We start from the raw sequence: 7,772 nt of genomic DNA, 5'->3' as shown, positions 1-7,772 counted from the left end.
GACACACTACAGCAAAAAATATAAATAACTGGACGAACACCATTCTTTGGGATGAAATTACTAACATGGCTAAGACTTTTGCACAGTAAATAAGTATAATTAAAGTATGCGTTAAATGTGTGTTAAGGGCTAGATTTCCACTGGAGGACACAGCTGTGGTGTGATGAGCAGTGAACGGAGCATTTTTAAGAGGCACCGAAATGAGGCACCAAAATTTGCATTCTGATTCAGTTTGGGTCATACAGGTTACATATGTACCGGTGCCATATTGGTTCATTAATTTCAGTAGTTCAACTCAAATTGTGAAACTTGTGTATTAAATAATTTCAGTGCACACAGACTGAAGTAGTTTAAGTCTTTGGTTCTTTTAATTGTGATGATTTTTAACCAAAAACCATAAATTCACCAATCTCAACAAATTAGAATACTTCTTAAGACCAATAATAATAATAATAAAAAAAAACATTTTTAGTGAATTGTTGGCCTGTTGGAAAGTATGTTCATTTACTGTACATGTACTCAATACTTGGTAGGGGCTCCTTCTGCTTTAATTATGGTTAATTCAGCGTGGCATGGAGGTGATCAGTTTGTGGCACTGCTGAGGTGGTCTGGAAGCACAGGTTTCTTTGACAGTGGCCTTCAGCTCATCTGCATTGTTTGGTCTCTTGTTTCTCATCTTCCTCTTGACAATAGCTTGTAGATTCTCTCTGGGGTTCAGGTCTGGTTAGTTCACTGTCCAGTCAAGCACACCAACACCATGGTCATTTGACCAACTTTTGGTGCTTTTCATGAAACGTGTTCATGCAGTTTTTCTGACAGGAAATTTGATATATTTTATTTAAGAAAAGAACTCACCATTCACTGACGCGTCCAGGTCGCAAACACTCAGGATTGTACATCTGATCTTTAATGAAACTCACGATTAGTGTTGTCACAGTACCAAAATTTCAGTATTCGGTACTGATACCAGTGAAAATCCACGGTTCTCGGTACCAAAGCAAAACACAAAAATATGCTAATTAAAAAAAACTTTTTAGCACTAAAAATAAAACCAATGCCATTCTTTATACTTATTTACAATTGTGTTTAAAGTTTTTCTAGAAGTTATATAATTATGAAAAACAGTAAACAAGTTTCACCCAAATTTTATTTGTCTTTTAATTTATGAAATTTAAACATTTTATTTCTGGTAAATAAAGGGGATTTTCTATTAAAATTAAAATTAAAAAAAAAATTAAGAAATATTGTGATTTATTTCTTTAAAAAAATAAAGTTTTATACATTTTTTCAACAGTAGTAGCAGTATCACATACATTTTACTAAATAATAGTAATATTTCTAGCACAATGCCTTTATGTAAAAATTAACTTTTAGGCCTAATGAATGCATATTTGTCATTTTAACTGAACTTAAAACTGGTGGTGATGCTTAAGATATTTTTGGTCATTGATGGTTTCTGTAAAAAAATAGTAATAGATCATATGAATTATTATTCATATTAATTATTATTAAAAAATAATACTCCTACTAATTCTACTATCATACTAATGTATATCCAATGCACTATGAATTGATGAGCTGCTGGGTTCATGAATATTAATCACGTTGTCTGCGTTCGGTCAAACTGATTTGCTGAAATCAAAACAGGGGCGGTACTAAATCAGCGCCAGCCAATGAAATTGCCATTTGCGCATTAGCTCCGCCCACTACCGGAGAAACCGGTATGTCTTCTGCTTGTTCAAAAATGAATATGAATAATTCTAAATGAACTCAATTAAACTCCATTAAAACTCCATTAAAGGAAAAGACAATAAAGAATAGTTTACATATAGCGTGTCGATTCAGCGTGGTAAGACTCTCGCTCTCTCTCTCTTTTGCATGTGTGAGAAACTGAAAAGATCGCTTGATGGAGAGAGAACTCTGAAGCTCAGATGCTGAAATTAATGCAAGCGTCATGCGCTTCAGTCTATGTAGTAAACAAACCCGCACGTCTTTGTCATTCATTAATTCACACAGAACACGGATTCATATTTCAAGCAACATTTGCGGCTTAACATTTACAGATACTGGTCCATATGGAGATTTGATTTGATTAATTTATGCTAACTTTGACAAATTCTATGACTGTCCATATTAAAATGTAAGTTTCATTTTCATGACTGGATTTTGAAATTCCGTCCTGATGACTTCGCGGAAATCATAGCACTGAACCGGGTTTGAACGGGACCTCGGTACTGCCGGTACTTAAAGAAAACTGGTACCGTCACATTTAAATTTTTTTAGTACCGACTTGGTACCGAAGTACCGGGTCTTTTGACAACACTACTCACGATTATGAGTAAATTTGCTTTCATCTTTGCAGGACTGTGATATGAAGAGTGTACAGAGCAACACATCTATAGCAATAGTGTGAAAGTAAATAGCACATAACGTGCACAATATACCAGTATAAACACGGATATCTATTGGTATAATATGCGTCACATGACTAAACTTGTGTCATCCTTTTCAAAAGCCTCCATTTTCACAGTCCACACAACATCGTGTAAATGGCATTTTCAAATTTATCCACTTTGAGAGTGTTTTAAAAAGCTCAGTTTTCCTTGATAAAAACGGCATCTCAGTGTGGACGGAAGGCGAAAATGGAGAGAAAAAGATGCGTTTTCAAACAAAAACATATTAGTGTGGACATGCCCAAAAACTATAAAATAAAAATATATATAAAAAGATATAATACAGTACAGACCAAAAGTTTGGACACACCTTCTCATTCAAAGAGTTTTCTTTATTTTCATGACTATGAAAATTGTACAGTCACACTGAAGCCATCAAAAGGGCCAACAAGTGCTAAGCATCTCTCGGGGAACTCCTTCAAGACTGTTGGAAGACCATTTCAGGAGACTACCTCTTGAAGCTCATCAAGAGAATGCCAAGAGTGTGCAAAGCAGTAATCAAAGCAAAAGGTGGCTACTTTGAAGAACCTACAATATGACATATTTTCAATTGTTTCACACTTTTTTGTTATGTATATAATTCCATATATAATTCCACATGTGTTAATTCATAGTTTTGATGCCCTCAGTACAATTTTCATAGTCATGAAAATAAAGAAAACTCTTTGAATGAGAAGGTGTGTCCAAACGTTTGGTCTGTACTGTATATATTAAAAAAATATTGGTAGACCACTACTCTAAATTGCGACTAAAACGGTTGCATTTGCGACCAAAATTATTAAATTCTAAGTTTCTGCTGAGGTCCCACTGGCAACTAAGCCTATGTATTTGCATGTTATAATTAAAAAAATTGCATGTAATGCCTTTTTTTTCTGATTTTGTTTTTGATTTTTTTTCCTGTTTTGGGATGGCATCATTTGCTATGTTCACGTATTAAACTGAGACGATGCACATCAAAGTTTTAGTGGTAAAAATATTTTTGCAGCATTGCATTTACGCACACCTGAGTTGTGCAGTGCGCAACACCTCGTGTGTTAAAAAAAAGTTGTCCTTGAAAGACAGCGGAGACCAGGACAACTAAAGCCCCAGATACAGATCCCCTGTAAAGACCTTGTCTCAGAGGAGCACCAGGACAAAACCACAGGAAACAGATGATTCTTCTGCACAATCTGACTTTGCTGCAGCCTGGAATTGAACTACTGGTTTCGTCTGGTCAGAGGAGAACTGGACCCCCAGCTGAGCCTGGTTTCTCCCAAGGTTTTTTTCTCCATTCTGTCACCGATGGAGTTTCGGTTCCTTGCCGCTGTCGCCTCTGGCTTGCTTAGTTGGGATCACTTCATCTACAGCGACATTGTTGACTTGATTACAAATAAATGCACAGACATTATTTAACTGAACAGAGATGAATTCAATGATGAACTCATCATTTTGCATTATTGACACACTGTTTTCCTAGTGAATGTTGTTTAGTTGCTTTGACGCAATGTATTTTGTTTAAAGCGCTATGTAAAGTAGGGATGCAAGATCAAGATTTTTCCTGGCCGATTCCGATACCGATTTTTTTACAAGCAACAAACAAGAAAGAAGGAAAGTGTGCATACACAAGATGTTTTTTTTTTATAGGCCAAACTAGCTTTTGGCTATTGAAAACAATAACCGTAACCATCTGAAATTAACGGCAGTAACTGCGCAGTAAGTAGCCTACATTCAATACAAACATAGATGGTACAGACATCAGCATTTAGCTTTTGTTTTTGAATTGGGTTGAAACTACATAGAATTGGCCTTTAAGATTAACTCTCTGTAACCAAATTAAAGGCAACAACTGCATAGTTCTAAAGTCCAATCAACACAATCAGCACACATTCAATAACATCTAGTTAGGTTTTGCTGCAGGGGGTGTCAGGGAGACGCCCCTGTTCACTGCCCAGCCACCAGGAGATGTTCTGGGTTAAGGGGTGAAACGTCAATGAGCAGTGGTCCCCAGCTGAAGACCCTGCAGCAAAACCACATGGTATGCGGTCAGGTTTAGGCCTGCATCAGGGAAAAGGACACACTGTAATGAATTATGCATTTCTGGAGACAGTGACTACTGTGAATAGAGCAGTTGGCATTCAGGGAAGACAGGGGGACAACCAGGAAAGACTGGTGGCAGCAGGATAGACTGCTCCGGGAGAGGCGGGTTGGTAACTCAATCCTCAAATTTTCCAGGAGGAAGACACCCAAAGCTTACTACAAGGAAGAAACAAAGAAAACAACCCGAAGGCCGTTCGAGAGAAAGGCCATCAAGGACGGACCACACGGTAACGGACACAAGGATATCGGCAAAAGACAAAATCCCAAGGAAGTGTGGGTGTGGCTGGGAAAAAACAACTTTGAGGGGACTTCACATTCACATGGGAAAGAAGAAGTGTGGTGGTGGTAGCTTGATGCAACATTGCACTGACCCTGTAAGGGCAGGTCAGACAAATGGGATCCAAGGCCAGGTTCACAACCACAGTGCCAACAGGCCCAATGTTGCAGAGGTAGAGCAGGAGGAAAGGAAGGAGGAGGAAGAAAGGGATGTTGATGAACCCCAGGAAGTAAACTCAGGAGCACCCCCAAGAATGGAGGGGAGCCAAAGGGACAGGAACCTGAAGAACCCACTCCGAAGGAACAAGATCAAGTGGCCAAAGGCCAACGAGGCTGAGGAGTGGATAAAGTTGGATGAACATCTGAGCGGGCTGCTGAAAAAAGCTCTGCGTGGCTCAGTGGTAGCCAAGCTAAACCTGTTTGGGGAAATCCTGTATGAAGAATGCAGCAACAGGTACGGCGAGGTGACCATTAAAGAAGCCTTAATAAAATCAAAAAGCAGTAGGGAGAAAGAGATAGATGACCTGGTGATATGCAGAAGGCAGCTCCGCAAGCGTTCGAGGAAGGCAGAGGAGTCTGAGAAGGAGGACTTGAAAGCTCTGTGGGATGAGATCAGAAGACGCCTTGCTAACCTCCGGAGGGTTGAACGCATCAGAAAACTGAGAAAAAGGAAGGAGAAGGAAAGATCTAGTTTCTTCAGGAATGCACGTGGGCTCCTCGAGGAGAAGACAAGTGGAATTCTGGATGTCTCCAAAGAAGAACTGCAGGAGCACATCCGCACTCAGTACAGTGACCCAGCAAGGAACAGGCCACTAGATTCACCAGGGTATGTGCCCAGACCCTCAGAACTATCAGCCCTGTTTGACACATCGCCACCAAAGTTCAGCGAAATCAGGCAGGTGATCCGGCGGGCAAGATCTGCTTCAGCACCAGGCCCGAATGGAATCCCGTACAGGCTGTATAAGTGCTGCCCAGCAGTGCTGAAACTGTTATGGTCCCTGATGAAAATCACCTGGACAAAGCAGACTATACCATCTGAGTGGCAGAGGGCAGTGACAGTCTCTATTCCCAAACAACAGAATGCTAAGACTGTCGAGCAGTTCAGGAGCATAGCTCTCCTGAATGTGGAGGGGAAAATCTTCTTCTCCATGATGGCAAGAAGAATGACCACCTACATTATGGAGAACAACTACATTGATACCAGCTGTCAGAAAGCCAGGATCCCAGGCTTTCCTGGCTGTGTAGAGCATGCTTCCATGATTTGGGAACAGATCCAAACCACCAAGAGGGAGAAGAAAGATCTGCACGTTATATGGCTAGACCTAGCCAATGCCTATGGGTCAGTGCCACACCTGCTTATAGCCTATGCTTTGGAATTCTTCTACATTCCAGACAACATCAGGACCATGATCATGAACTATTACCAGGACATGCACATGTGTTTTGCACTGAAAAAGTCACCACTGGTTGGCAACAACAGGAAGTAGGGATCGCAATGGGATGCTCTATTTCTCCTATTCTCTTTGTAGCAGCATTTGAGGTCATCCTGATCGGAGCAAGGCAGGTAGTGGGTGGAGTCCAGCTGCCTATAGGTCAGAGGCTCCCGCCCTTAAGGAGCTATATGGACGACATCACCTGCCTGTTATGAACCGCCCCATGTACAACCAGGTTGCTCAGGAGGTTGGATGAGCTGATCACCTGGGCCAGAATGAAGTTCAAGCCACAGAAGTCAAGGAGCCTCTCGTTGGGAAAGAAACGACAGTCACCTTCACCATCAGTGGGGAAGATATCCCCCGCATCGTGGATCAGCGCATCCGAAGCCTGGTAAGACTTTATACATCCGGTCTCTCAGACAAGGATATGGGGAAATTAAATCCCTTCAGCAGTTGTCAGAGGGCCTGTGCAAGATTGATGCAAGTCAGCTACCTGGAAAGTACAAGGTATGGTGTTATCACTTCACTTTGTACCCAAGGGTAATGTGGGCTCTGAAGCTGTGCGAAGTCACCTCAACAGCAGTAAGCTGGATGGAGGCAAAAGCTAACTTTTTCATCCGCAAATGGCTTGGCCTACCACGGTGCTTCTCAGCTGCTGGGTTGTATGGATGGAATTTACTCCAACTAACTCTGAAATCCATCACATTGGGCTAACGGCAGGAGAAGGCAAGGCTGGTGATGGAATTAAGTGATTCCTCTGACAGAGCAGTGGCTGATGCAAATGCCAGAGTTGAGACTGGAAGCAAATGGAGGGCTAAGGAAGAGGTGCAGAGGGTGATAGGAAGGCTGCAACACCAACAAATTGTACTGGCACGGTCCAGACAGGGAGGACAGGCCTTGGATGGAGGGAGCCACCCATCCTATGGTCCAAGGCAAGTAGGAAGGAGAGGAAGGACCTAGTTGTTGCAGAGGTCACCAGGATGGAGCAGGAGGAGCTCAGAGTAAGGTCTGTGGCACAGGGGCAGCAGGGGCGGTGGACAACTTGGGAGGGTGTTGCAAGCCGAGCTATCAGCTGGGCAGAGTTCTGGAAACTGCCACAAGCCCGGCTCAGTTTCCTCATTAGGGCAACATACGATACCCTACCAAGCCCAAAAAACCTCCACCAATGGCTTGGAACAAAGCAATCCTGTGATCTCTGCGGGACCATAAATGCCTCACTCCAGCATGTTCTGTCCGGCTGTAAAACAGCACTAACACAGGGTCGGCTCAGATGGCGTCATGATTAAGTGCTAAGGAAGCTGGCAGAGGTGCTGGAAAAAAGTTGGCAGGAGGCAAACAATCAGAGTCCAGTAAAGAGTCAATGTAGGATCCACTTCCTTAGGGAGGGGGAACCCGCAATGCATACCAGCAAGAGACCACCTACCAAGTTATTAACACCAGGGGCACCGTGGAAGATGGAAGTAGACCTTGGAAGGCAGCTCCAGTTCCCACAGGAGATATGCAGCACCACATTAAGACCAGACGTGGTGCTCTG

Source organism: Carassius carassius, chromosome 1 (genome assembly GCF_963082965.1).
Source record: "Carassius carassius chromosome 1, fCarCar2.1, whole genome shotgun sequence".
Classification (NCBI taxonomy): domain Eukaryota; kingdom Metazoa; phylum Chordata; class Actinopteri; order Cypriniformes; family Cyprinidae; genus Carassius; species Carassius carassius.
Note: the sequence above shows the minus strand (reverse complement) of the source record.